The sequence below is a fragment of the Hoplias malabaricus genome, chromosome 8 (assembly GCF_029633855.1).
Source record: "Hoplias malabaricus isolate fHopMal1 chromosome 8, fHopMal1.hap1, whole genome shotgun sequence".
NCBI lineage: Eukaryota > Metazoa > Chordata > Actinopteri > Characiformes > Erythrinidae > Hoplias > Hoplias malabaricus.
Genome location: NC_089807.1, coordinates 22,298,350 through 22,325,639, shown reverse-complemented (window position 1 = coordinate 22,325,639; position 27,290 = coordinate 22,298,350). Strand labels below are relative to the sequence as shown.

General features: G+C 49.5%; 16 non-coding genes across 16 annotated transcripts; all 16 read right to left on the bottom strand.

The window, feature by feature from the left end:
- Nucleotides 1-54: 54 nt before the first annotated feature.
- Nucleotides 55-126, bottom strand: trnae-uuc (transfer RNA glutamic acid (anticodon UUC)). The gene has a single exon. It is a non-coding gene; the product is annotated as a tRNA-Glu (tRNA).
- Nucleotides 127-1,400: 1,274 nt separating this feature from the next.
- trnae-uuc (transfer RNA glutamic acid (anticodon UUC)) lies at nt 1,401-1,472 on the bottom strand. The gene has a single exon. It is a non-coding gene; the product is annotated as a tRNA-Glu (tRNA).
- Nucleotides 1,473-2,745: 1,273 nt separating this feature from the next.
- Nucleotides 2,746-2,817, bottom strand: trnae-uuc (transfer RNA glutamic acid (anticodon UUC)). Its single transcript has one exon. It is a non-coding gene; the product is annotated as a tRNA-Glu (tRNA).
- Nucleotides 2,818-4,763: 1,946 nt separating this feature from the next.
- On the bottom strand, nt 4,764-4,835 carry trnae-uuc (transfer RNA glutamic acid (anticodon UUC)). The gene has a single exon. It is a non-coding gene; the product is annotated as a tRNA-Glu (tRNA).
- A 3,368-nt stretch (nt 4,836-8,203) lies between these two features.
- Nucleotides 8,204-8,275, bottom strand: trnae-cuc (transfer RNA glutamic acid (anticodon CUC)). Its single transcript has one exon. It is a non-coding gene; the product is annotated as a tRNA-Glu (tRNA).
- Nucleotides 8,276-9,549: 1,274 nt separating this feature from the next.
- On the bottom strand, nt 9,550-9,621 carry trnae-uuc (transfer RNA glutamic acid (anticodon UUC)). The gene has a single exon. It is a non-coding gene; the product is annotated as a tRNA-Glu (tRNA).
- Nucleotides 9,622-11,568: 1,947 nt separating this feature from the next.
- On the bottom strand, nt 11,569-11,640 carry trnae-cuc (transfer RNA glutamic acid (anticodon CUC)). The gene has a single exon. It is a non-coding gene; the product is annotated as a tRNA-Glu (tRNA).
- Nucleotides 11,641-14,260: 2,620 nt separating this feature from the next.
- trnae-cuc (transfer RNA glutamic acid (anticodon CUC)) lies at nt 14,261-14,332 on the bottom strand. Its single transcript has one exon. It is a non-coding gene; the product is annotated as a tRNA-Glu (tRNA).
- Nucleotides 14,333-15,606: 1,274 nt separating this feature from the next.
- Nucleotides 15,607-15,678, bottom strand: trnae-uuc (transfer RNA glutamic acid (anticodon UUC)). The gene has a single exon. It is a non-coding gene; the product is annotated as a tRNA-Glu (tRNA).
- A 1,274-nt stretch (nt 15,679-16,952) lies between these two features.
- trnae-cuc (transfer RNA glutamic acid (anticodon CUC)) lies at nt 16,953-17,024 on the bottom strand. Its single transcript has one exon. It is a non-coding gene; the product is annotated as a tRNA-Glu (tRNA).
- Nucleotides 17,025-17,459: 435 nt separating this feature from the next.
- Nucleotides 17,460-17,531, bottom strand: trnae-cuc (transfer RNA glutamic acid (anticodon CUC)). The gene has a single exon. It is a non-coding gene; the product is annotated as a tRNA-Glu (tRNA).
- Nucleotides 17,532-17,966: 435 nt separating this feature from the next.
- Nucleotides 17,967-18,038, bottom strand: trnae-cuc (transfer RNA glutamic acid (anticodon CUC)). The gene has a single exon. It is a non-coding gene; the product is annotated as a tRNA-Glu (tRNA).
- A 1,947-nt stretch (nt 18,039-19,985) lies between these two features.
- On the bottom strand, nt 19,986-20,057 carry trnae-cuc (transfer RNA glutamic acid (anticodon CUC)). The gene has a single exon. It is a non-coding gene; the product is annotated as a tRNA-Glu (tRNA).
- Nucleotides 20,058-23,691: 3,634 nt separating this feature from the next.
- trnae-cuc (transfer RNA glutamic acid (anticodon CUC)) lies at nt 23,692-23,763 on the bottom strand. Its single transcript has one exon. It is a non-coding gene; the product is annotated as a tRNA-Glu (tRNA).
- Nucleotides 23,764-24,198: 435 nt separating this feature from the next.
- Nucleotides 24,199-24,270, bottom strand: trnae-cuc (transfer RNA glutamic acid (anticodon CUC)). The gene has a single exon. It is a non-coding gene; the product is annotated as a tRNA-Glu (tRNA).
- Nucleotides 24,271-26,217: 1,947 nt separating this feature from the next.
- Nucleotides 26,218-26,289, bottom strand: trnae-cuc (transfer RNA glutamic acid (anticodon CUC)). Its single transcript has one exon. It is a non-coding gene; the product is annotated as a tRNA-Glu (tRNA).
- Between the last annotated feature and the right edge of the window lie 1,001 nt (nt 26,290-27,290).

Sequence of the window (27,290 nt, the reverse complement as noted above, 5' to 3'; positions counted from 1 at the left end):
GGTGGGGGGCTTCCAGAGTCTTGTAGTGGACTTGGTGTGCAAGAAAGCACACGCTTCCCTGACCGGGAATCGAACCCGGGCCGCGGAGGTGAAAGCGCCGAATCCTAGCCACTAGACCACCAGGGACACCATTTTCAGCCACGTCTGAAAGGAAGGAGATAGGATTAAGTTCAGGGGCTAGGGCTAGGCTTGTGCCAGATGTACCCGTTCTACAATCATAGGAGAGCATCCGAGTCTGTCCTAAATGCACTTGTCAGTTTTCAGTCCAACTCTTTAGGCTAGCACCTTTGATAGCTCAGTTGGTAGAGCAGAGGACTGTAGTTGTTAATAAAGCGATCCTTAGGTCGCGGGTTCAAATCCGGCTCGAAGAAGACTTTTCTTTTCCCTCGCGCCACTGCGGGATATCATGGCCAGGTGCCTGCCTGCAGATGCGCTGGCATGCCAGAGTGCAATCTGCTGAAGGCAGTGACGGATCATTTACACTGTTCCATTCAAATTTCTCAAACATTATCTTGCCTCCCTAAAAGACTTGCAGACTTGAAAGCATAAAGCCACGCTGGTGTGGGTGTGTGGAGGTGGTGAATGAGGCAGCAACGTGTCGTTTAGAAGTTTGGCAAAAAAGGAAGTAGCAGAAGGAGGACGCTTTACATTCCTTTAACCTACACAGCATGTGGGTGGGGGGCTTCCAGAGTCTTGTAGTGGACTTGGTGTGCAAGAAAGCACACGCTTCCCTGAGCGGGAATCTAACCCAGGCCGCGGCGGTGAGAGCGCCGAATCCTAGCCACTAGACCACCAGGGACACCGTTTTCAGCCACGTCTGAAAGGAAGGAGATAGGATTAAGTTCAGGGGCTAGGGCTAGGCTTTTGCCAGATGTACTCGTTCTACAATCATAGGAGAGCATCTGAGTCTGTCCTAAGTGCACTTGTCAGTTTTCAGTCCAACTCTTTAGGCTAGCACCTTTGATAGCTCAGTTGGTAGAGCGGAGGACTGTAGTTGTTAATAAGGAGATCCTTAGGTCGCGGGTTCAAATCCGGCTCGAAGAAGATTTTTCTTTTCCCTCGCGCCACTGCCGGATATCATGGCCAGGTGCCTGCCTGCAGATGCGCTGGCATGCCAGAGTGCAATCTGCTGAAGGCAGTGACGGATCATTTACACTGTTCCATTCAAATTTCTCAAACATTATCTTGCCTCCCTAAAGGACTTGCAGACTTGAAAGCATAAAGCCACGCTGGTGTGGGTGTGTGGAGGTGGTGAATGAGGCAGCAACGTGTCGTTTAGAAGTTTGGCAAAAAAGGAAGTAGCAGAAGGAGGACGCTTTACATTCCTTTAACCTACACAGCATGTGGGTGGGGGGCTTCCAGAGTCTTGTAGTGGACTTGGTGTGCAAGAAAGCACACGCTTCCCTGACCGGGAATCGAACCCGGGCCGCGGAGGTGAAAGCGCCGAATCCTAGCCACTAGACCACCAGGGACACCATTTTCAGCCACGTCTGAAAGGAAGGAGATAGGATTAAGTTCAGGGGCTAGGGCTAGGCTTGTGCCAGATGTACCCGTTCTACAATCATAGGAGAGCATCCGAGTCTGTCCTAAATGCACTTGTCAGTTTTCAGTCCAACTCTTTAGACTAGCACCTTTGATAGCTCAGTTGGTAGAGCAGAGGACTGTAGTTGTTAATAAAGCGATCCTTAGGTCGCGGGTTCAAATCCGGCTCGAAGAAGGCTTTTCTTTTCCCTCGCGCCACTGCGGGATATCATGGCCAGGTGCCTGCCTGCAGATGCGCTGGCATGCCAGAGTGCAATCTGCTGAAGGCAGTGACGGATCATTTACACTGTTCCATTCAAATTTCTCAAACATTATCTTGCCTCCCTAAAAGACTTGCAGACTTGAAAGCATAAAGCCACGCTGGTGTGGGTGTGTGGAGGTGGTGAATGAGGCAGCAACGTGTCGTTTAGAAGTTTGGCAAAAAAGGAAGTAGCAGAAGGAGGACGCTTTACATTCCTTTAACCTACACAGCATGTGGGTGGGGGGCTTCCAGAGTCTTGTAGTGGACTTGGTGTGCAAGAAAGCACACGCTTCCCTGAGCGGGAATCGAACCCAGGCCGCGGCAGTGAGAGCGCCGAATCCTAGCCACTAGACCACCAGGGACACCGTTTTCAGCCACGTCTGAAAGGAAGGAGATAGGATTAAGTTCAGGGGCTAGGGCTAGGCTTTTGCCAGATGTACTCGTTCTACAATCATAGGAGAGCATCTGAGTCTGTCCTAAGTGCACTTGTCAGTTTTCAGTCCAACTCTTTAGGCTAGCACCTTTGATAGCTCAGTTGGTAGAGCGGAGGACTGTAGTTGTTAATAAGGAGATCCTTAGGTCGCGGGTTCAAATCCGGCTCGAAGAAGATTTTCTTTTCCCTCGCGCCACTGCCGGATATCATGGCCAGGTGCCTGCCTGCAGATGCGCTGGCATGCCAGAGTGCAATCTGCTGAAGGCAGTGACGGATCATTTACACTGTTCCATTCAAATTTCTCAAACATTATCTTGCCTCCCTAAAGGACTTGCAGACTTGAAAGCATAAAGCCACGCTGGTGTGGGTGTGTGGAGGTGGTGAATGAGGCAGCAACGTGTCGTTTAGAAGTTTGGCAAAAAAGGAAGTAGCAGAAGGAGGACGCTTTACATTCCTTTAACCTACACAGCATGTGGGTGGGGGGCTTCCAGAGTCTTGTAGTGGACTTGGTGTGCAAGAAAGCACACGCTTCCCTGACCGGGAATCGAACCCGGGCCGCGGAGGTGAAAGCGCCGAATCCTAGCCACTAGACTACCAGGGACACCATTTTCAGCCACGTCTGAAAGGAAGGAGATAGGATTAAGTTCAGGGGCTAGGGCTAGGCTTGTGCCAGATGTACCCGTTCTACAATCATAGGAGAGCATCCAAGTCTGTCCTAAATGCACTTGTCAGTTTTCAGTCCAACTCTTTAGGCTAGCACGTTTGATAGCTCAGTTGGTAGAGCAGAGGACTGTAGTTGTTAATAAGGCGATCCTTAGGTCGCGGGTTCAAATCCGGCTCGAAGAAGACTTTTCTTTTCCCTCGCGCCACTGCGGGATATCATGGCCAGGTGCCTGCCTGCAGATGCGCTGGCATGCCAGAGTGCAATCTGCTGAAGGCAGTGACGGATCATTTACACTGTTCCATTCAAATTTCTCAAACATTATCTTGCCTCCCTAAAAGACTTGCAGACTTGAAAGCATAAAGCCACGCTGGTGTGGGTGTGTGGAGGTGGTGAATGAGGCAGCAACGTGTCGTTTAGAAGTTTGGCAAAAAAGGAAGTAGCAGAAGGAGGACGCTTTACATTCCTTTAACCTACACAGCATGTGGGTGGGGGGCTTCCAGAGTCTTGTAGTGGACTTGGTGTGCAAGAAAGCACACGCTTCCCTGACCGGGAATCGAACCCGGGCCGCAGAGGTGAGAGTGCCGAATCCTAGCCACTAGACCACCAGGGACACCGTTTTCAGCCACATATGAAAGGAAGGAGATAGGATTAAGTTCAGGGGCTAGGGCTAGGCTTTTGCCAGATGTACTCGTTCTACAATCATAGGAGAGCATCCGAGTCTGTCCTAAATGCACTTGTCAGTTTTCAGTCCAACTCTTTAGGCTAGCGCCTTTGATAGCTCAGTTGGTAGAGCGGAGGACTGTAGTTGTTAATAAAGCGATCCTTAGGTCGCGGGTTCAAATCCGGCTCGAAGAAGACTTTTCTTTTCCCTCGCGCCACTGCGGGATATCATGGCCAGGTGCCTGCCTGCAGATGCGCTGGCATGCCAGAGTGCAATCTGCTGAAGGCAGTGACGGATCATTTACACTGTTCCATTCAAATTTCTCAAACATTATCTTGCCTCCCTAAAAGACTTGCAGACTTGAAAGCATAAAGCCACGCTGGTGTGGGTGTGTGGAGGTGGTGAATGAGGCAGCAACGTGTCGTTTAGAAGTTTGGCAAAAAAGGAAGTAGCAGAAGGAGGACGCTTTACATTCCTTTAACCTACACAGCATGTGGGTGGGGGGCTTCCAGAGTCTTGTAGTGGACTTGGTGTGCAAGAAAGCACACGCTTCCCTGAGCGGGAATCGAACCCAGGCCGCGGCAGTGAGAGCGCCGAATCCTAGCCACTAGACCACCAGGGACACCGTTTTCAGCCACGTCTGAAAGGAAGGAGATAGGATTAAGTTCAGGGGCTAGGGCTAGGCTTTTGCCAGATGTACTCGTTCTACAATCATAGGAGAGCATCTGAGTCTGTCCTAAGTGCACTTGTCAGTTTTCAGTCCAACTCTTTAGGCTAGCACCTTTGATAGCTCAGTTGGTAGAGCGGAGGACTGTAGTTGTTAATAAGGAGATCCTTAGGTCGCGGGTTCAAATCCGGCTCGAAGAAGATTTTCTTTTCCCTCGCGCCACTGCCGGATATCATGGCCAGGTGCCTGCCTGCAGATGCGCTGGCATGCCAGAGTGCAATCTGCTGAAGGCAGTGACGGATCATTTACACTGTTCCATTCAAATTTCTCAAACATTATCTTGCCTCCCTAAAGGACTTGCAGACTTGAAAGCATAAAGCCACGCTGGTGTGGGTGTGTGGAGGTGGTGAATGAGGCAGCAACGTGTCGTTTAGAAGTTTGGCAAAAAAGGAAGTAGCAGAAGGAGGACGCTTTACATTCCTTTAACCTACACAGCATGTGGGTGGGGGGCTTCCAGAGTCTTGTAGTGGACTTGGTGTGCAAGAAAGCACACGCTTCCCTGACCGGGAATCGAACCCGGGCCGCGGAGGTGAAAGCGCCGAATCCTAGCCACTAGACTACCAGGGACACCATTTTCAGCCACGTCTGAAAGGAAGGAGATAGGATTAAGTTCAGGGGCTAGGGCTAGGCTTGTGCCAGATGTACCCGTTCTACAATCATAGGAGAGCATCCAAGTCTGTCCTAAATGCACTTGTCAGTTTTCAGTCCAACTCTTTAGGCTAGCACGTTTGATAGCTCAGTTGGTAGAGCAGAGGACTGTAGTTGTTAATAAGGCGATCCTTAGGTCGCGGGTTCAAATCCGGCTCGAAGAAGACTTTTCTTTTCCCTCGCGCCACTGCGGGATATCATGGCCAGGTGCCTGCCTGCAGATGCGCTGGCATGCCAGAGTGCAATCTGCTGAAGGCAGTGACGGATCATTTACACTGTTCCATTCAAATTTCTCAAACATTATCTTGCCTCCCTAAAAGACTTGCAGACTTGAAAGCATAAAGCCACGCTGGTGTGGGTGTGTGGAGGTGGTGAATGAGGCAGCAACGTGTCGTTTAGAAGTTTGGCAAAAAAGGAAGTAGCAGAAGGAGGACGCTTTACATTCCTTTAACCTACACAGCATGTGGGTGGGGGGCTTCCAGAGTCTTGTAGTGGACTTGGTGTGCAAGAAAGCACACGCTTCCCTGACCGGGAATCGAACCCGGGCCGCAGAGGTGAGAGTGCCGAATCCTAGCCACTAGACCACCAGGGACACCGTTTTCAGCCACATATGAAAGGAAGGAGATAGGATTAAGTTCAGGGGCTAGGGCTAGGCTTTTGCCAGATGTACTCGTTCTACAATCATAGGAGAGCATCCGAGTCTGTCCTAAATGCACTTGTCAGTTTTCAGTCCAACTCTTTAGGCTAGCGCCTTTGATAGCTCAGTTGGTAGAGCGGAGGACTGTAGTTGTTAATAAGGCAATCCTTAGGTTGCGGGTTCAAATCCGGCTCGAAGAAGACTTTTCTTTTCCCTCGCGCCACTGCCGGATATCATGGCCAGGTGCCTGCCTGCAGATGCGCTGGCATGCCAGAGTGCAATCTGCTGAAGGCAGTGACGGATCATTTACACTGTTCCATTCAAATTTCTCAAACATTATCTTGCCTCCCTAAAAGACTTGCAGACTTGAAAGCATAAAGCTACGCTGGTGTGGGTGTGTGGAGGTGGTGAATGAGGCAGCAACGTGCCGTTTAGAAGTTTGGCAAAAAAGGAAGTAGCAGAAGGAGGACGCTTTACATTCCTTTAACCCTTTGAGGTCGGCTATGCCGCCGGCGGGATAAAATTGAAATTCCACATAAACACGTATATAACTCTGCGAGATTTTATCCTAAAAAAAAAATACAACATACCTCGGAAACCTTGAAGGGTCTACTTTCCAACTATATATAGGATGAAACGATATATATATTTATATTCTTGTGAGAGAAGCGTAAACAACAACCGGCACATTTTTGAGGCACAAGCTTTTTTGTTCCGCCCATAGACGCGTTCTGCCATTCATATGTTGACACTATGGTAATTCGGCAGCTGCTAGTGGAGGATCATTGGCTGATAATTTGCATGAAAACGCCCAAATACAGAGCACATGTCGCGGAATTGTTTACGTGGAGCTTCGTCATGTCGCACTCACGGGAGCTGGAGCCACTGCGGAGGAGAGCTTTGTTCTGGAAAATGAAGAGGATTTCAGCTCATCTGACGAAAGCGGGGAGGACAGTGACGAAGAAAGATTTATTTTGAGATGCGGATTGATCCGAAGGAGGATTTTTGTGAAGGGTAAGTGAAATATTTCTTTTCAAATGAAACAAACCCACGCTTCGCGCTCACTGTGTACACTCCGCGAATTCCGGATAAATTAAAATAAAGAATAAATTAAATAAGTATTCCTTTGTATATGAAAGCATAAATTAATGTAAAAAAAACCTGCTGTTGTGTAAACGGGACATTCAAGTGTAGCCTGTTGCTAATCTGAGTGCATGCTGAGAGTGCTAACATTAGCATGCGAGGCTCCAGTACCATAAGTGTGGCTTATGGCTGTAAATGTTTAGCCTAGTGTGTTAATGTCATGTGTAAATGGCCTGTGTGAATGTAATAGTGTCATCCTATGTAGCTTGTTATGCTATGTACTGCTATACATAGGTCATATACAAGTACTGTATTTGAAATACATGTAATTATTAGTTGTAGTGACTGTTGGCATGAATAGCTAATCTTTGTAACTGCTCAGAAGCTCACATTTCTTATTATTTTTCTTTCAGAAATGTGGAAAATACTCCACCTCCAAGCAAAGACGACGGCGTCAACCAAGTCTGCAACCACCAACGTGTGTAAACACATGGTCCTTCCACATCTGCTCTGCAAGTTTAGCATTTTGCATTACACAACTCAGCACAAAACTTTGAAGTGGTACAGAAAACTGTTTCTTCACTTCTTGGACATTGCTGCTACCAATGCCTACATTCTCCACAACAACTTATGCAACAGGACAGCCTGACCCACAAGGCATTCATGGAAGAGCTTGTTGAACAGCTGTGTGCTATGCAAAAACCCCATGGAAATGTGAACAGTGTGATGTCTACCTTTGCATGCAGCCAGACAGAAACTGTTTTAGAGACTGGCATCTTTTGTTGAACTGACTCAAATATATATACACACACAAGGATATACAGTATGACTATCTTTAGTATATTATCACTATGTTTACATGTGAACACATTTTCCATTTATTTTAATTCATGCCAGTTATTTATTTTTTTGTTTTTATTGCTTGTTTAGTTCTCTTTTTTTGAAATAAACTGTGATAAACTCTGCCTCTGGTCTCTTCTCTTTTGACAGCTGTGGCAGTGACAGCTAATGGGCCATTCATTAGGCAGTGGGGTGGGGACCTCGCACCTCGGTTTTCGCACCTATCTTCATACATATGCAACGTAGGAGCCAGTGACTGAGAAAAACAGAGTGTCACCTCACATTTGTTATGTCCTAAGTATAAAATTACATACAATTTATGAAAAGTAGAATCAGCAGTGTGTTGCCAAGACCCGTGTTCACAAAGTTTTGACCTCAAAGGTCCCGGTGAGAAATGTTTAGAATGTGTTTTTTCACAGTATATCAGCACTTCTGAAAATAGGTTTTTGGAAAGTCTAAGTTTAGAGTAAATTTAATCAAAATGTAGATGTATGACACTCTTACTGATTCAACACTGTTGTTGCAGAGATAGTTCTGAAAAATGCATGTGTAACACTTTGAAATGATTTTTTCTCAGATGCGTACAATTTGTAAAACAATCAAGGCATGTCAGACTACACCAGGGTGTCTGAAAACCCCTCAGACTCCAGGGGGTTAACCTACACAGCATGTGGGTGGGGGGCTTCCAGAGTCTTGTAGTGGACTTGGTGTGCAAGAAAGCAGACGCTTCCCTGACCGGGAATCGAACCCGGGCCGCGGCGGTGAGAGCGCCGAATCCTAGCCACTAGACCACCAGGGACACCGTTTTCAGCCACGTCTGAAAGGAAGGAGATAGGATTAAGTTCAGGGGCTAGGGCTAGGCTTTTGCCAGATGTACTCGTTCTACAATCATAGGAGAGCATCCGAGTCTGTCCTAAATGCACTTGTCAGTTTTCAGTCCAACTCTTTAGGCTAGCACCTTTGATAGCTCAGTTGGTAGAGCGGAGGACTGTAGTTGTTAATAAGGCAATCCTTAGGTCGCGGGTTCAAATCCGGCTCGAAGAAGACTTTTCTTTTCCCTCGCGCCACTGCCGGATATCATGGCCAGGTGCCTGCCTGCAGATGCGCTGGCATGCCAGAGTGCAATATGCTGAAGGCAGTGACGGATCATTTACACTGTTCCATTCAAATTTCTCAAACTTTATCTTGCCTCCCTAAAAGACTTGCAGACTTGAAAGCATAAAGCCACGCTGGTGTGGGTGTGTGGAGGTGGTGAATGAGGCAGCAACGTGTCGTTTAGAAGTTTGGCAAAAAAGGAAGTAGCAAAAGGAGGACGCTTTACATTCCTTTAACCTACACAGCATGTGGGTGGGGGGCTTCTAGAGTCTTTTAGTGGACTTGGTGTGCAAGAAAGCACACGCTTCCCTGACCGGGAATCGAACTCAGGCCGCGGCGGAGAGAGCGCCGAATCCTAGCCACTAGACCACCAGGGACACCGTTTTCAGCCACGTCTGAAAGGAAGGAGATAGGATTAAGTTCAGGGGCTAGGGCTAGGCTTTTGCCAGATGTACTCGTTCTACAATCATAGGAGAGCATCCGAGTCTGTCCTAAATGCACTTGTCAGTTTTCAGTCCAACTCTTTAGGCTAGCACCTTTGATAGCTCAGTTGGTAGAGCAGAGCACTGTCGTTGTTAATTAGGCCATCCTTAGGTCGCGGGTTCAAATCCGGCTCGAAGAAGACTTTTCTTTTCCCTCGCGCCACTGCGGGATATCATGGCCAGGTGCCTGCCTGCAGATGCGCTGGCATGCCAGAGTGCAATCTGCTGAAGGCAGTGACGGATCATTTACACTGTTCCATTCAAATTTCTCAAACATTATCTTGCCTCCCTAAAGGACTTGCAGACTTGAAAGCATAAAGCCACGCTGGTGTGGGTGTGTGGAGGTGGTGAATGAGGCAGCAACGTGTCGTTTAGAAGTTTGGCAAAAAAGGAAGTAGCAGAAGGAGGACGCTTTACATTCCTTTAACCTACACAGCATGTGGGTGGGGGGCTTCCAGAGTCTTGTAGTGGACTTGGTGTGCAAGAAAGCACACGCTTCCCTGGCCGGGAATCGAACCCGGGCCGCGGCGGTGAAAGCACCGAATCCTAGCCACTAGACCACCAGGGACACCGTTTTCAGCCACCTCTGAAAGGAAGGAGATAGGATTAAGTTCAGGGGCTAGGGCTAGGCTTTTGCCGGATGTACTCGTTCTACAATCATAGGAGAGCATCCGAGTCTGTCCTAAATGCACTTGTCAGTTTTCAGTCCAACTCTTTAGGCTAGCACCTTTGATAGCTCAGTTGGTAGAGCAGAGGACTGTAGTTGTTAATAAGTTGATCCTTAGGTCGCGGGTTCAAATCCGGCTCGAAGAAGACTTTTCTTTTCCCTCGCGCCAATGCGGGATATCATGGCCAGGTGCCTGCCTGCAGATGCGCTGGCATGCCAGAGTGCAATCTGCTGAAGGCAGTGACGGATCATTTACACTGTTCCATTCAAATTTCTCAAACATTATCTTGCCTCCCTAAAAGACTTGCAGACTTGAAAGCATAAAGCCACGCTGGTGTGGGTGTGTGGAGGTGGTGAATGAGGCAGCAACGTGTCGTTTAGAAGTTTGGCAAAAAAGGAAGTAGCAGAAGGAGGACGCTTTACATTCCTTTAACCTACACAGCATGTGGGTGGGGGGCTTCCAGAGTCTTGTAGTGGACTTGGTGTGCAAGAAAGCACACGCTTCCCTGACCGGGAATCGAACCCGGGCCGCGGAGATGAGAACGCCGAATCCTAGCCACTAGACCACCAGGGACACTGTTTTCAGCCACGTCTGAAAGGAAGGAGATAGGATTAAGTTCAGGGGCTAGGGCTAGGCTTTTGCCAGATGTACTCGTTCTACAATCATAGGAGAGCATCCGAGTCTGTCCTAAATGCACTTGTCAGTTTTCAGTCCAACTCTTTAGGCTAGCGCCTTTGATAGCTCAGTTGGTAGAGCGGAGGACTGTAGTTGTTAATAAGGCGATCCTTAGGTCGCGGGTTCAAATCCAGCTCGAAGAAGACTTTTCTTTTCCCTCGCGCCACTGCGGGATATCATGGCCAGGTGCCTGCCTGCAGATGCGCTGGCATGCCAGAGTGCAATCTGCTGAAGGCAGTGACGGATCATTTACACTGTTCCATTCAAATTTCTCAAACATTATCTTGCCTCCCTAAAAGACTTGCAGACTTGAAAGCATAAAGCCACGCTGGTGTGGGTGTGTGGAGGTGGTGAATGAGGCAGCAACGTGTCGTTTAGAAGTTTGGCAAAAAAGGAAGTAGCAGAAGGAGGACGCTTTACATTCCTTTAACCTACACAGCATGTGGGTGGGGGGCTTCCAGAGTCTTGTAGTGGACTTGGTGTGCAAGAAAGCACACGCTTCCCTGACCGGGAATCGAACCCGGGCCGCGGAGATGAGAACGCCGAATCCTAGCCACTAGACCACCAGGGACACCGTTTTCAGCCACGTCTGAAAGGAAGGAGATAGGATTAAGTTCAGGGGCTAGGGCTAGGCTTTTGCCAGATGTACCCGTTCTACAATCATAGGAGAGCATCCGAGTCTGTCCTAAATGCACTTGATAGTTTTCAGTCCAACTCTTTAGGCTAGCACCTTTGATAGCTCAGTTGGTAGAGCAGAGGACTGTAGTTGTTAATAAGGCGATCCTTAGGTCGCGGGTTTAAATCCGGCTCGAAGAAGACTTTTCTTTTCCCTCGCGCCACTGCGGGATATCATGGCCAGGTGCCTGCCTGCAGATGCGCTGGCATGCCAGAGTGCAATCTGCTGAAGGCAGTGACGGATCATTTACACTGTTCCATTCAAATTTCTCAAACATTATCTTGCCTCCCTAAAAGACTTGCAGACTTGAAAGCATAAAGCCACGCTGGTGTGGGTGTGTGGAGGTGGTGAATGAGGCAGCAACGTGTCGTTTAGAAGTTTGGCAAAAAAGGAAGTAGCAGAAGGAGGACGCTTTACATTCCTTTAACCTACACAGCATGTGGGTGGGGGGCTTCCAGAGTCTTGTAGTGGACTTGGTGTGCAAGAAAGCAGACGCTTCCCTGACCGGGAATCGAACCCGGGCCGCGGCGGTGAGAGCGCCGAATCCTAGCCACTAGACCACCAGGGACACCGTTTTCAGCCATGTCTGAAAGGAAGGAGACAGGATTAAGTTCAGGGGCTAGGGCTAGGCTTTTGCCAGATGTACTCGTTCTACAATCATAGGAGAGCATCCGAGTCTGTCCTAAATGCACTTGTCAGTTTTCAGTCCAACTCTTTAGGCTAGCACCTTTGATAGCTCAGTTGGTAGAGCGGAGGACTGTAGTTGTTAATAAGGCAATCCTTAGGTCGCGGGTTCAAATCCGGCTCGAAGAAGACTTTTCTTTTCCCTCGCGCCACTGCCGGATATCATGGCCAGGTGCCTGCCTGCAGATGCGCTGGCATGCCAGAGTGCAATATGCTGAAGGCAGTGACGGATCATTTACACTGTTCCATTCAAATTTCTCAAACATTATCTTGCCTCCCTAAAAGACTTGCAGACTTGAAAGCATAAAGCCACGCTGGTGTGGGTGTGTGGAGGTGGTGAATGAGGCAGCAACGTGTCGTTTAGAAGTTTGGCAAAAAAGGAAGTAGCAGAAGGAGGACGCTTTACATTCCTTTAACCTACACAGCATGTGGGTGGGGGGCTTCCAGAGTCTTGTAGTGGACTTGGTGTGCAAGAAAGCACACGCTTCCCTGACCGGGAATCGAACCCGGGCCGCGGAGATGAGAACGCCGAATCCTAGCCACTAGACCACCAGGGACACTGTTTTCAGCCACGTCTGAAAGGAAGGAGATAGGATTAAGTTCAGGGGCTAGGGCTAGGCTTTTGCCAGATGTACTCGTTCTACAATCATAGGAGAGCATCCGAGTCTGTCCTAAATGCACTTGTCAGTTTTCAGTCCAACTCTTTAGGCTAGCACCTTTGATAGCTCAGTTGGTAGAGCAGAGGACTGTAGTTGTTAATAAGTTGATCCTTAGGTCGCGGGTTCAAATCCGGCTCGAAGAAGACTTTTCTTTTCCCTCGCGCCAATGCGGGATATCATGGCCAGGTGCCTGCCTGCAGATGCGCTGGCATGCCAGAGTGCAATCTGCTGAAGGCAGTGACGGATCATTTACACTGTTCCATTCAAATTTCTCAAACATTATCTTGCCTCCCTAAAAGACTTGCAGACTTGAAAGCATAAAGCCACGCTGGTGTGGGTGTGTGGAGGTGGTGAATGAGGCAGCAACGTGTCGTTTAGAAGTTTGGCAAAAAAGGAAGTAGCAGAAGGAGGACGCTTTACATTCCTTTAACCTACACAGCATGTGGGTGGGGGGCTTCCAGAGTCTTGTAGTGGACTTGGTGTGCAAGAAAGCACACGCTTCCCTGACCGGGAATCGAACCCGGGCCGCGGAGATGAGAACGCCGAATCCTAGCCACTAGACCACCAGGGACACTGTTTTCAGCCACGTCTGAAAGGAAGGAGATAGGATTAAGTTCAGGGGCTAGGGCTAGGCTTTTGCCAGATGTACTCGTTCTACAATCATAGGAGAGCATCCGAGTCTGTCCTAAATGCACTTGTCAGTTTTCAGTCCAACTCTTTAGGCTAGCGCCTTTGATAGCTCAGTTGGTAGAGCGGAGGACTGTAGTTGTTAATAAGGCGATCCTTAGGTCGCGGGTTCAAATCCAGCTCGAAGAAGACTTTTCTTTTCCCTCGCGCCACTGCGGGATATCATGGCCAGGTGCCTGCCTGCAGATGCGCTGGCATGCCAGAGTGCAATCTGCTGAAGGCAGTGACGGATCATTTACACTGTTCCATTCAAATTTCTCAAACATTATCTTGCCTCCCTAAAAGACTTGCAGACTTGAAAGCATAAAGCCACGCTGGTGTGGGTGTGTGGAGGTGGTGAATGAGGCAGCAACGTGTCGTTTAGAAGTTTGGCAAAAAAGGAAGTAGCAGAAGGAGGACGCTTTACATTCCTTTAACCTACACAGCATGTGGGTGGGGGGCTTCCAGAGTCTTGTAGTGGACTTGGTGTGCAAGAAAGCACACGCTTCCCTGACCGGGAATCGAACCCGGGCCGCGGAGATGAGAACGCCGAATCCTAGCCACTAGACCACCAGGGACACCGTTTTCAGCCACGTCTGAAAGGAAGGAGATAGGATTAAGTTCAGGGGCTAGGGCTAGGCTTTTGCCAGATGTACCCGTTCTACAATCATAGGAGAGCATCCGAGTCTGTCCTAAATGCACTTGATAGTTTTCAGTCCAACTCTTTAGGCTAGCACCTTTGATAGCTCAGTTGGTAGAGCAGAGGACTGTAGTTGTTAATAAGGCGATCCTTAGGTCGCGGGTTTAAATCCGGCTCGAAGAAGACTTTTCTTTTCCCTCGCGCCACTGCGGGATATCATGGCCAGGTGCCTGCCTGCAGATGCGCTGGCATGCCAGAGTGCAATCTGCTGAAGGCAGTGACGGATCATTTACACTGTTCCATTCAAATTTCTCAAACATTATCTTGCCTCCCTAAAAGACTTGCAGACTTGAAAGCATAAAGCCACGCTGGTGTGGGTGTGTGGAGGTGGTGAATGAGGCAGCAACGTGTCGTTTAGAAGTTTGGCAAAAAAGGAAGTAGCAGAAGGAGGACGCTTTACATTCCTTTAACCTACACAGCATGTGGGTGGGGGGCTTCCAGAGTCTTGTAGTGGACTTGGTGTGCAAGAAAGCAGACGCTTCCCTGACCGGGAATCGAACCCGGGCCGCGGCGGTGAGAGCGCCGAATCCTAGCCACTAGACCACCAGGGACACCGTTTTCAGCCATGTCTGAAAGGAAGGAGACAGGATTAAGTTCAGGGGCTAGGGCTAGGCTTTTGCCAGATGTACTCGTTCTACAATCATAGGAGAGCATCCGAGTCTGTCCTAAATGCACTTGTCAGTTTTCAGTCCAGCTCTTTAGGCTAGCACCTTTGATAGCTCAGTTGGTAGAGCGGAGGACTGTAGTTGTTAATAAGGCAATCCTTAGGTCGCGGGTTCAAATCCGGCTCGAAGAAGACTTTTCTTTTCCCTCGCGCCACTGCCGGATATCATGGCCAGGTGCCTGCCTGCAGATGCGCTGGCATGCCAGAGTGCAATATGCTGAAGGCAGTGACGGATCATTTACACTGTTCCATTCAAATTTCTCAAACATTATCTTGCCTCCCTAAAAGACTTGCAGACTTGAAAGCATAAAGCCACGCTGGTGTGGGTGTGTGGAGGTGGTGAATGAGGCAGCAACGTGTCGTTTAGAAGTTTGGCAAAAAAGGAAGTAGCAGAAGGAGGACGCTTTACATTCCTTTAACCTACACAGCATGTGGGTGGGGGGCTTCCAGAGTCTTGTAGTGGACTTGGTGTGCAAGAAAGCACACGCTTCCCTGACCGGGAATCGAACCCGGGCCGCGGAGATGAGAACGCCGAATCCTAGCCACTAGACCACCAGGGACACTGTTTTCAGCCACGTCTGAAAGGAAGGAGATAGGATTAAGTTCAGGGGCTAGGGCTAGGCTTTTGCCAGATGTACTCGTTCTACAATCATAGGAGAGCATCCGAGTCTGTCCTAAATGCACTTGTCAGTTTTCAGTCCAACTCTTTAGGCTAGCACCTTTGATAGCTCAGTTGGTAGAGCAGAGGACTGTAGTTGTTAATAAGGCAATCCTTAGGTCGCGGGTTCAAATCCGGCTCGAAGAAGACTTTTCTTTTCCCTCGCGCCACTGCGGGATATCATGGCCAGGTGCCTGCCTGCAGATGCGCTGGCATGCCAGAGTGCAATCTGCTGAAGGCAGTGACGGATCATTTACACTGTTCCATTCAAATTTCTCAAACATTATCTTGCCTCCCTAAAGGACTTGCAGACTTGAAAGCATAAAGCCACGCTGGTGTGGGTGTGTGGAGGTGGTGAATGAGGCAGCAACGTGTCGTTTAGAAGTTTGGCAAAAAAGGAAGTAGCAGAAGGAGGACGCTTTACATTCCTTTAACCTACACAGCATGTGGGTGGGGGGCTTCCAGAGTCTTGTAGTGGACTTGGTGTGCAAGAAAGCACACGCTTCCCTGACCGGGAATCGAACCCGGGCCGCGGAGGTGAAAGCGCCGAATCCTAGCCACTAGACTACCAGGGACACCATTTTCAGCCACGTCTGAAAGGAAGGAGATAGGATTAAGTTCAGGGGCTAGGGCTAGGCTTGTGCCAGATGTACCCGTTCTACAATCATAGGAGAGCATCCAAGTCTGTCCTAAATGCACTTGTCAGTTTTCAGTCCAACTCTTTAGGCTAGCACCTTTGATAGCTCAGTTGGTAGAGCAGAGGACTGTAGTTGTTAATAAGGCGATCCTTAGGTCGCGGGTTCAAATCCGGCTCGAAGAAGACTTTTCTTTTCCCTCGCGCCACTGCGGGATATCATGGCCAGGTGCCTGCCTGCAGATGCGCTGGCATGCCAGAGTGCAATCTGCTGAAGGCAGTGACGGATCATTTACACTGTTCCATTCAAATTTCTCAAACATTATCTTGCCTCCCTAAAAGACTTGCAGACTTGAAAGCATAAAGCCACGCTGGTGTGGGTGTGTGGAGGTGGTGAATGAGGCAGCAACGTGTCGTTTAGAAGTTTGGCAAAAAAGGAAGTAGCAGAAGGAGGACGCTTTACATTCCTTTAACCTACACAGCATGTGGGTGGGGGGCTTCCAGAGTCTTGTAGTGGACTTGGTGTGCAAGAAAGCACACGCTTCCCTGAGCGGGAATCGAACCCGGGCCGCAGAGGTGAGAGTGCCGAATCCTAGCCACTAGACCACCAGGGACACCGTTTTCAGCCACATATGAAAGGAAGGAGATAGGATTAAGTTCAGGGGCTAGGGCTAGGCTTTTGCCAGATGTACTCGTTCTACAATCATAGGAGAGCATCCGAGTCTGTCCTAAATGCACTTGTCAGTTTTCAGTCCAACTCTTTAGGCTAGCGCCTTTGATAGCTCAGTTGGTAGAGCGGAGGACTGTAGTTGTTAATAAGGCAATCCTTAGGTTGCGGGTTCAAATCCGGCTCGAAGAAGACTTTTCTTTTCCCTCGCGCCACTGCCGGATATCATGGCCAGGTGCCTGCCTGCAGATGCACTGGCATGCCAGAGTGCAATCTGCTGAAGGCAGTGACGGATCATTTACACTGTTCCATTCAAATTTCTCAAACATTATCTTGCCTCCCTAAAAGACTTGCAGACTTGAAAGCATAAAGCTACGCTGGTGTGGGTGTGTGGAGGTGGTGAATGAGGCAGCAACGTGCCGTTTAGAAGTTTGGCAAAAAAGGAAGTAGCAGAAGGAGGACGCTTTACATTCCTTTAACCTACACAGCATGTGGGTGGGGGGCTTCCAGAGTCTTGTAGTGGACTTGGTGTGCAAGAAAGCAGACGCTTCCCTGACCGGGAATCGAACCCGGGCCGCGGCGGTGAGAGCGCCGAATCCTAGCCACTAGACCACCAGGGACACCGTTTTCAGCCACGTCTGAAAGGAAGGAGATAGGATTAAGTTCAGGGGCTAGGGCTAGGCTTTTGCCAGATGTACTCGTTCTACAATCATAGGAGAGCATCCGAGTCTGTCCTAAATGCACTTGTCAGTTTTCAGTCCAACTCTTTAGGCTAGCACCTTTGATAGCTCAGTTGGTAGAGCAGAGGACTGTAGTTGTTAATAATTCTCAAACTTTATCTTGCCTCCCTAAAAGACTTGCAGACTTGAAAGCATAAAGCCACGCTGGTGTGGGTGTGTGGAGGTGGTGAATGAGGCAGCAACGTGTCGTTTAGAAGTTTGGCAAAAAAGGAAGTAGCAGAAGGAGGACGCTTTACATTCCTTTAACCTACACAGCATGTGGGTGGGGGGCTTCCAGAGTCTTGTAGTGGACTTGGTGTGCAAGAAAGCACACGCTTCCCTGACCGGGAATCGAACCCGGGCCGCGGCGATGAGAGCACCGAATCCTAGCCACTAGACCACCAGGGACACCGTTTTCAGCCATGTCTGAAAGGAAGGAGATAGGATTAAGTTCAGGGGCTAGGGCTAGGCTTTTGCCAGATGTACTCGTTCTACAATCATAGGAGAGCATCCGAGTCTGTCCTAAATGCACTTGTCAGTTTTCAGTCCAACTCTTTAGGCTAGCACCTTTGATAGCTCAGTTGGTAGAGCAGAGGACTGTAGTTGTTAATAATTCTCAAACTTTATCTTGCCTCCCTAAAAGACTTGCAGACTTGAAAGCATAAAGCCACGCTGGTGTGGGTGTGTGGAGGTGGTGAATGAGGCAGCAACGTGTCGTTTAGAAGTTTGGCAAAAAAGGAAGTAGCAGAAGGAGGACGCTTTACATTCCTTTAACCTACACAGCATGTGGGTGGGGGGCTTCCAGAGTCTTGTAGTGGACTTGGTGTGCAAGAAAGCACACGCTTCCCTGACCGGGAATCGAACCCGGGCCGCGGCGATGAGAGCACCGAATCCTAGCCACTAGACCACCAGGGACACCGTTTTCAGCCATGTCTGAAAGGAAGGAGATAGGATTAAGTTCAGGGGCTAGGGCTAGGCTTTTGCCAGATGTACTCGTTCTACAATCATAGGAGAGCATCCGCGTCTGTCCTAAATGCACTTGTCAGTTTTCAGTCCAACTCTTTAGGCTAGCACCTTTGATAGCTCAGTTGGTAGAGCAGAGGACTGTAGTTGTTAATAAGGCGATCCTTAGGTCGTGGGTTCAAATCCGGCTCGAAGAAGACTTTTCTTTTCCCTCGCGCCACTGCGGGATATCATGGCCAGGTGCCTGCCTGCAGATGCGCTGGCATGCCAGAGTGCAATCTGCTGAAGGCAGTGACGGATCATTTACACTGTTCCATTCAAATTTCTCAAACATTATCTTGCCTCCCTAAAAGACTTGCAGACTTGAAAGCATAAAGCCACGCTGGTGTGGGTGTGTGGAGGTGGTGAATGAGGCAGCAACGTGTCGTTTAGAAGTTTGGCAAAAAAGGAAGTAGCAGAAGGAGGACGCTTTACATTCTTTTAACCTACACAGCATGTGGGTGGGGGGCTTCCAGAGTCTTGTAGTGGACTTGGTGTGCAAGAAAGCACACGCTTCCCTGAGCAGGAATCGAACCCGGGCCGCGGCGGTGAGAGCGCCAAATCCTAGCCACTAGACCACCAGGGACACCGTTTTCAGCCACGTCTGAAAGGAAGGAGATAGGATTAAGTTCAGGGGCTAGGGCTAGGCTTTTGCCAGATGTACTCGTTCTACAATCATAGGAGAGCATCCGAGTCTGTCCTAAATGCACTTGTCAGTTTTCAGTCCAACTCTTTCGGCTAGCACCTTTGATAGCTCAGTTGGTAGAGCGGAGGACTGTAGTTGTTAATAAGGCGATCCTTAGGTCGCGGGTTCAAATCCGGCTCGAAGAAGACTTTTCTTTTCCCTCGCGCCACTGCGGGATATCATGGCCAGGTGCCTGCCTGCAGATGCGCTGGCATGCCAGAGTGCAATCTGCTAAAGGCAGTGACGGATCATTTACACTGTTCCATTCAAATTTCTCAAACATTATCTTGCCTCCCTAAAAGACTTGCAGACTTGAAAGCATAAAGCCACGCTGGTGTGGGTGTGTGGAGGTGGTGAATGAGGCAGCAACGTGTCGTTTAGAAGTTTGGCAAAAAAGGAAGTAGCAGAAGGAGGACGCTTTACATTCCTTTAACCTACACAGCATGTGCGTGGGGGGCTTCCAGAGTCTTGTAGTGGACTTGGTGTGCAAGAAAGCACACGCCTCCCTGACCGGGAATCGAGCCCGGGCCGCGGCGGTGAGAGCGCCGAATCCTAGCCACTAGACCACCAGGGACACCGTTTTCAGCCACGTCTGAAAGGAAGGAGATAGGATTAAGTTCAGGGGCTAGGGCTAGGCTTTTGCCAGATGTACTCGTTCTACAATCATAGGAGAGCATCCGAGTCTGTCCTAAATGCACTTGTCAGTTTTCAGTCCAACTCTTTAGGCTAGCACCTTTGATAGCTCAGTTGGTAGAGCGGAGGACTGTAGTTGTTAATAAGGCGATCCTTAGGTCGCGGGTTCAAATCCGGCTCGAAGAAGTCTTTTCTTTTCCCTCGCGCCACTGCGGGATATCATGGCCAGGTGCCTGCCTGCAGATGCGCTGGCATGCCAGAGTGCAATCTGCTGAAGGCAGTGACGGATCATTTACACTGTTCCATTCAAATTTCTCAAACATTATCTTGCCTCCCTAAATGACTTGCAGACTTGAAAGCATAAAGCCACGCTGGTGTGGGTGTGTGGAGGTGGTGAATGAGGCAGCAACGTTTCGTTTAGAAGTTTGGCAAAAAAGGAAGTAGCAGAAGGAGGACGCTTTACATTCCTTTAACCTACACAGCATGTGGGTGGGGGGCTTCCAGAGTCTTGTAGTGGACTTGGTGTGCAAGAAAGCACACGCTTCCCTGACCGGGAATCGAACCCGGGCCGCGGCGGTGAGAGCGCCGAATCCTAGCCACTAGACCACCAGGGACACCGTTTTCAGCCACGTCTGAAAGGAAGGAGATAGGATTAAGTTCAGGGGCTAGGGCTAGGCTTTTGCCAGATGTACTCGTTCTACAATCATAGGAGAGCATCCGAGTCTGTCCTAAATGCACTTGTCAGTTTTCAGTCCAACTCTTTAGGCTGGCACCTTTGATAGCTCAGTTGGTAGAGCGGAGGACTGTAGTTGTTAATAAGGCGATCCTTAGGTCGCGGGTTCAAATCCGGCTCGAAGAAGACTTTTCTTTTCCCTCGCGCCACTGCGGGATATCATGGCCAGGTGCCTGCCTGCAGATGCGCTGGCATGCCAGAGTGCAATCTGCTAAAGGCAGTGACGGATCATTTACACTGTTCCATTCAAATTTCTCAAACATTATCTTGCCTCCCTAAAAGACTTGCAGACTTGAAAGCATAAAGCCACGCTGGTGTGGGTGTGTGGAGGTGGTGAATGAGGCAGCAACGTGTCGTTTAGAAGTTTGGCAAAAAAGGAAGTAGCAGAAGGAGGACGCTTTACATTCCTTTAACCTACACAGCATGTGCGTGGGGGGCTTCCAGAGTCTTGTAGTGGACTTGGTGTGCAAGAAAGCACACGCTTCCCTGACCGGGAATCGATCCCGGGCCGCGGCGGTGAGAGCGCCGAATCCTAGCCACTAGACGACCAGGGACACCGTTTTCAGCCACGTCTGAAAGGAAGGAGATAGGATTAAGTTCAGGGGCTAGGGCTAGGCTTTTGCCAGATGTACTCGTTCTACAATCATAGGAGAGCATCCGAGTCTGTCCTAAATGCACTTGTCAGTTTTCAGTCCAACTCTTTAGGCTAGCACCTTTGATAGCTCAGTTGGTAGAGCAGAGGACTGTAGTTGTTAATAATTCTCAAACTTTATCTTGCCTCCCTAAAAGACTTGCAGACTTGAAAGCATAAAGCCACGCTGGTGTGGGTGTGTGGAGGTGGTGAATGAGGCAGCAACGTGTCGTTTAGAAGTTTGGCAAAAAAGGAAGTAGCAGAAGGAGGACGCTTTACATTCCTTTAACCTACACAGCATGTGGGTGGGGGGCTTCCAGAGTCTTGTAGTGGACTTGGTGTGCAAGAAAGCACACGCTTCCCTGAGCAGGAATCGAACCCGGGCCGCGGCGGTGAGAGCGCCAAATCCTAGCCACTAGACCACCAGGGACACCGTTTTCAGCCACGTCTGAAAGGAAGGAGATAGGATTAAGTTCAGGGGCTAGGGCTAGGCTTTTGCCAGATGTACTCGTTCTACAATCATAGGAGAGCATCCGAGTCTGTCCTAAATGCACTTGTCAGTTTTCAGTCCAACTCTTTCGGCTAGCACCTTTGATAGCTCAGTTGGTAGAGCGGAGGACTGTAGTTGTTAATAAGGCGATCCTTAGGTCGCGGGTTCAAATCCGGCTCGAAGAAGACTTTTCTTTTCCCTCGCGCCACTGCGGGATATCATGGCCAGGTGCCTGCCTGCAGATGCGCTGGCATGCCAGAGTGCAATCTGCTAAAGGCAGTGACGGATCATTTACACTGTTCCATTCAAATTTCTCAAACATTATCTTGCCTCCCTAAAAGACTTGCAGACTTGAAAGCATAAAGCCACGCTGGTGTGGGTGTGTGGAGGTGGTGAATGAGGCAGCAACGTGTCGTTTAGAAGTTTGGCAAAAAAGGAAGTAGCAGAAGGAGGACGCTTTACATTCCTTTAACCTACACAGCATGTGCGTGGGGGGCTTCCAGAGTCTTGTAGTGGACTTGGTGTGCAAGAAAGCACACGCTTCCCTGACCGGGAATCGAGCCCGGGCCGCGGCGGTGAGAGCGCCGAATCCTAGCCACTAGACCACCAGGGACACCGTTTTCAGCCACGTCTGAAAGGAAGGAGATAGGATTAAGTTCAGGGGCTAGGGCTAGGCTTTTGCCAGATGTACTCGTTCTACAATCATAGGAGAGCATCCGAGTCTGTCCTACATGCACTTGTCAGTTTTCAGTCCAACTCTTTAGGCTAGCACCTTTGATAGCTCAGTTGGTAGATCGGAGGACTGTAGTTGTTAATAAGGCGATCCTTAGGTCGCGGGTTCAAATCCGGCTTGAAGAAGACTTTTCTTTTCCCTCGCGCCACTGCGGGATATCATGGCCAGGTGCCTGCCTGCAGATGCGCTGGCATGCCAGAGTGCAATCTGCTAAAGGCAGTGACGGATCATTTACACTGTTCCATTCAAATTTCTCAAACATTATCTTGCCTCCCTACAAGACTTGCAGACTTGAAAGCATAAAGCCACGCTGGTGTGGGTGTGTGGAGGTGGTGAATGAGGCAGCAACGTGTCGTTTAGAAGTTTGGCAAAAAAGGAAGTAGCAGAAGGAGGACGCTTTACATTCCTTTAACCTACACAGCATGTGGGTGGGGGGCTTCCAGAGTCTTGTAGTGGACTTGGTGTGCAAGAAAGCACACGCTTCCCTGAGCAGGAATCGAACCCGGGCCGCGGCGGTGAGAGCGCCAAATCCTAGCCACTAGACCACCAGGGACACCGTTTTCAGCCACGTCTGAAAGGAAGGAGATAGGATTAAGTTCAGGGGCTAGGGCTAGGCTTTTGCCAGATGTACTCGTTCTACAATCATAGGAGAGCATCCGAGTCTGTCCTAAATGCACTTGTCAGTTTTCAGTCCAACTCTTTAGGCTAGCACCTTTGATAGCTCAGTTGGTAGAGCGGAGGACTGTAGTTGTTAATAAGGCGATCCTTAGGTCGCGGGTTCAAATCCGGCTCGAAGAAGACTTTTCTTTTCCCTCGCGCCACTGCGGGATATCATGGCCAGGTGCCTGCCTGCAGATGCGCTGGCATGCCAGAGTGCAATCTGCTGAAGGCAGTGACGGATCATTTACACTGTTCCATTCAAATTTCTCAAACATTATCTTGCCTCCCTAAATGACTTGCAGACTTGAAAGCATAAAGCCACGCTGGTGTGGGTGTGTGGAGGTGGTGAATGAGGCAGCAACGTGTCGTTTAGAAGTTTGGCAAAAAAGGAAGTAGCAGAAGGAGGACGCTTTACATTCCTTTAACCTACACAGCATGTGGGTGGGGGGCTTCCAGAGTCTTGTAGTGGACTTGGTGTGCAAGAAAGCACACGCTTCCCTGACCGGGAATCGATCCCGGGCCGCGGCGGTGAGAGCGCCGAATCCTAGCCACTAGACGACCAGGGACACCGTTTTCAGCCACGTCTGAAAGGAAGGAGATAGGATTAAGTTCAGGGGCTAGGGCTAGGCTTTTGCCAGATGTACTCGTTCTACAATCATAGGAGAGCATCCGAGTCTGTCCTAAATGCACTTGTCAGTTTTCAGTCCAACTCTTTAGGCTAGCACCTTTGATAGCTCAGTTGGTAGAGCAGAGGACTGTAGTTGTTAATAATTCTCAAACTTTATCTTGCCTCCCTAAAAGACTTGCAGACTTGAAAGCATAAAGCCACGCTGGTGTGGGTGTGTGGAGGTGGTGAATGAGGCAGCAACGTGTCGTTTAGAAGTTTGGCAAAAAAGGAAGTAGCAGAAGGAGGACGCTTTACATTCCTTTAACCTACACAGCATGTGGGTGGGGGGCTTCCAGAGTCTTGTAGTGGACTTGGTGTGCAAGAAAGCACACGCTTCCCTGACCGGGAATCGAACCCGGGCCGCGGCGGTGAGAGCGCCGAATCCTAGCCACTAGACCACCAGGGACACCGTTTTCAGCCACGTCTGAAAGGAAGGAGATAGGATTAAGTTCAGGGGCTAGGGCTAGGCTTTTGCCAGATGTACTCGTTCTACAATCATAGGAGAGCATCCGAGTCTGTCCTAAATGCACTTGTCAGTTTTCAGTCCAACTCTTTAGGCTAGCACCTTTGATAGCTCAGTTGGTAGAGCAGAGGACTGTAGTTGTTAATAATTCTCAAACTTTATCTTGCCTCCCTAAAAGACTTGCAGACTTGAAAGCATAAAGCCACGCTGGTGTGGGTGTGTGGAGGTGGTGAATGAGGCAGAAACGTGTCGTTTAGAAGTTTGGCAAAAAAGGAAGTAGCAGAAGGAGGACGCTTTACATTCCTTTAACCTACACAGCATGTGGGTGGGGGGCTTCCAGAGTCTTGTAGTGGACTTGGTGTGCAAGAAAGCACACGCTTCCCTGACCGGGAATCGAACCCGGGCCGCGGCGATGAGAGCGCCGAATCCTAGCCACTAGACCACCAGGGACACCGTTTTCAGCCATGTCTGAAAGGAAGGAGATAGGATTAAGTTCAGGGGCTAGGGCTAGGCTTTTGCCAGATGTACTCGTTCTACAATCATAGGAGAGCATCCGAGTCTGTCCTAAATGCACTTGTCAGTTTTCAGTCCAACTCTTTAGGCTAGCACCTTTGATAGCTCAGTTGGTAGAGCAGAGGACTGTAGTTGTTAATAAGGCGATCCTTAGGTCGTGGGTTCAAATCCGGCTCGAAGAAGACTTTTCTTTTCCCTCGCGCCACTGCGGGATATCATGGCCAGGTGCCTGCCTGCAGATGCGCTGGCATGCCAGAGTGCAATCTGCTGAAGGCAGTGACGGATCATTTACACTGTTCCATTCAAATTTCTCAAACATTATCTTGCCTCCCTAAAAGACTTGCAGACTTGAAAGCATAAAGCCACGCTGGTGTGGGTGTGTGGAGGTGGTGAATGAGGCAGCAACGTGTCGTTTAGAAGTTTGGCAAAAAAGGAAGTAGCAGAAGGAGGACGCTTTACATTCCTTTAACCTACACAGCATGTGGGTGGGGGGCTTCCAGAGTCTTGTAGTGGACTTGGTGTGCAAGAAAGCACACGCTTCCCTGACCGGGAATCGATCCCGGGCCGCGGCGGTGAGAGCGCCGAATCCTAGCCACTAGACCACCAGGGACACCGTTTTCAGCCACGTCTGAAAGGAAGGAGATAGGATTAAGTTCAGGGGCTAGGGCTAGGCTTTTGTCAGATGTACTCGTTCTACAATCATAGGAGAGCATCCGAGTCTGTCCTAAATGCACTTGTCAGTTTTCAGTCCAACTCTTTAGACTAGCACCTTTGATAGCTCAGTTGGTAGAGCGGAGGACTGTAGTTGTTAATAAGGCGATCCTTAGGTCGCGGGTTCAAATCCGGCTCGAAGAAGACTTTTCTTTTCCCTCGCGCCACTGCCGGATATCATGGCCAGGTGCCTGCCTGCAGATGCGCTGGCATGCCAGAGTGCAATCTGCTGAAGGCAGTGACGGATCATTTACACTGTTCCATTCAAATTTCTCAAACTTTATCTTGCCTCCCTAAAAGACTTGCAGACTTGAAAGCATAAAGCCACGCTGGTGTGGGTGTGTGGAGGTGGTGAATGAGGCAGCAACGTGTCGTTTAGAAGTTTGGCAAAAAAGGAAGTAGCAGAAGGAGGACGCTTTACATTCCTTTAACCTACACAGCATGTGGGTGGGGGGCTTCCAGAGTCTTGTAGTGGACTTGGTGTGCAAGAAAGCACACGCTTCCCTGACCTGGAATCGAACCCGGGCTGCGGTGGTGAGAGCGCCGAATCATAGCCACTAGACCACCAGGGACACCGTTTTCAGCCACGTCTGAAAGGAAGGAGATAGGATTAAGTTCAGGGGCTAGGGCTAGGCTTTTGCCAGATGTACTCGTTCTACAATCATAGGAGAGCATCCGAGTCTGTCCTAAATGCACTTGTCAGTATTCAGTCCAACTCTTTAGGCTAGCACCTTTGATAGCTCAGTTGGTAGAGCGGAGGACTGTAGTTGTTAATAAGGCGATCCTTTGGTCGCGGGTTCAAATCAGGCTCGAAGAAGACTTTTCTTTTCCCTCGCGCCACTGCCGGATATCATGGCCAGGTGCCTGCCTGCAGATGCGCTGGCATGCCAGAGTGCAATATGCTGAATGCAGTGACGGATCATTTACACTGTTCCATTCAAATTTCTCAAACTTTATCTTGCCTCCCTAAAAGACTTGCAGACTTGAAAGCATAAAGCCACGCTGGTGTGGGTGTGTGGAGGTGGTGAATGAGGCAGCAACGTGTCGTTTAGAAGTTTGGCAAAAAAGGAAGTAGCAGAAGGAGGACGCTTTACATTCCTTTAACCTACACAGCATGTGGGTGGGGGGCTTCCAGAGTCTTGTAGTGGACTTGGTGTGCAAGAAAGCACACGCTTCCCTGACCGGGAATCGAACCCGGGCCGCGGCGGTGAGAGCGCCGAATCCTAGCCACTAGACCACCAGGGACACCGTTTTCAGCCACGTCTGAAAGGAAGGAGATAGGATTAAGTTCAGGGGCTAGGGCTAGGCTTTTGCCAGATGTACTCGTTCTACAATCATAGGAGAGCATCCGAGTCTGTCCTAAATGCACTTGTCAGTTTTCAGTCCAACTCTTTAGGCTAGCACCTTTGATAGCTCAGTTGGTAGAGCGGAGGACTGTAGTTGTTAATAAGGCGATCCTTAGGTCGCGGGTTCAAATCCGGCTCGAAGAAGACTTTTCTTTTCCCTCGCGCCACTGCCGGATATCATGGCCAGGTGCCTGCCTGCAGATGCGCTGGCATGCCAGAGTGCAATATGCTGAAGGCAGTGACGGATCATTTACACTGTTCCATTCAAATTTCTCAAACTTTATCTTGCCTCCCTAAAAGACTTGCAGACTTGAAAGCATAAAGCCACGCTGGTGTGGGTGTGTGGAGGTGGTGAATGAGGCAGCAACGTGTCGTTTAGAAGTTTGGCAAAAAAGGAAGTAGCAGAAGGAGGACGCTTTACATTCCTTTAACCTACACAGCATGTGGGTGGGGGGCTTCCAGAGTCTTGTAGTGGACTTGGTGTGCAAGAAAGCACACGCTTCCCTGACCGGGAATCGATCCCGGGCCGCGGCGGTGAGAGCGCCGAATCCTAGCCACTAGACGACCAGGGACACCGTTTTCAGCCACGTCTGAAAGGAAGGAGATAGGATTAAGTTCAGGGGCTAGGGCTAGGCTTTTGCCAGATGTACTCGTTCTACAATCATAGGAGAGCATCCGAGTCTGTCCTAAATGCACTTGTCAGTTTTCAGTCCAACTCTTTAGGCTAGCACCTTTGATAGCTCAGTTGGTAGAGCAGAGGACTGTAGTTGTTAATAATTCTCAAACTTTATCTTGCCTCCCTAAAAGACTTGCAGACTTGAAAGCATAAAGCCACGCTGGTGTGGGTGTGTGGAGGTGGTGAATGAGGCAGCAACGTGTCGTTTAGAAGTTTGGCAAAAA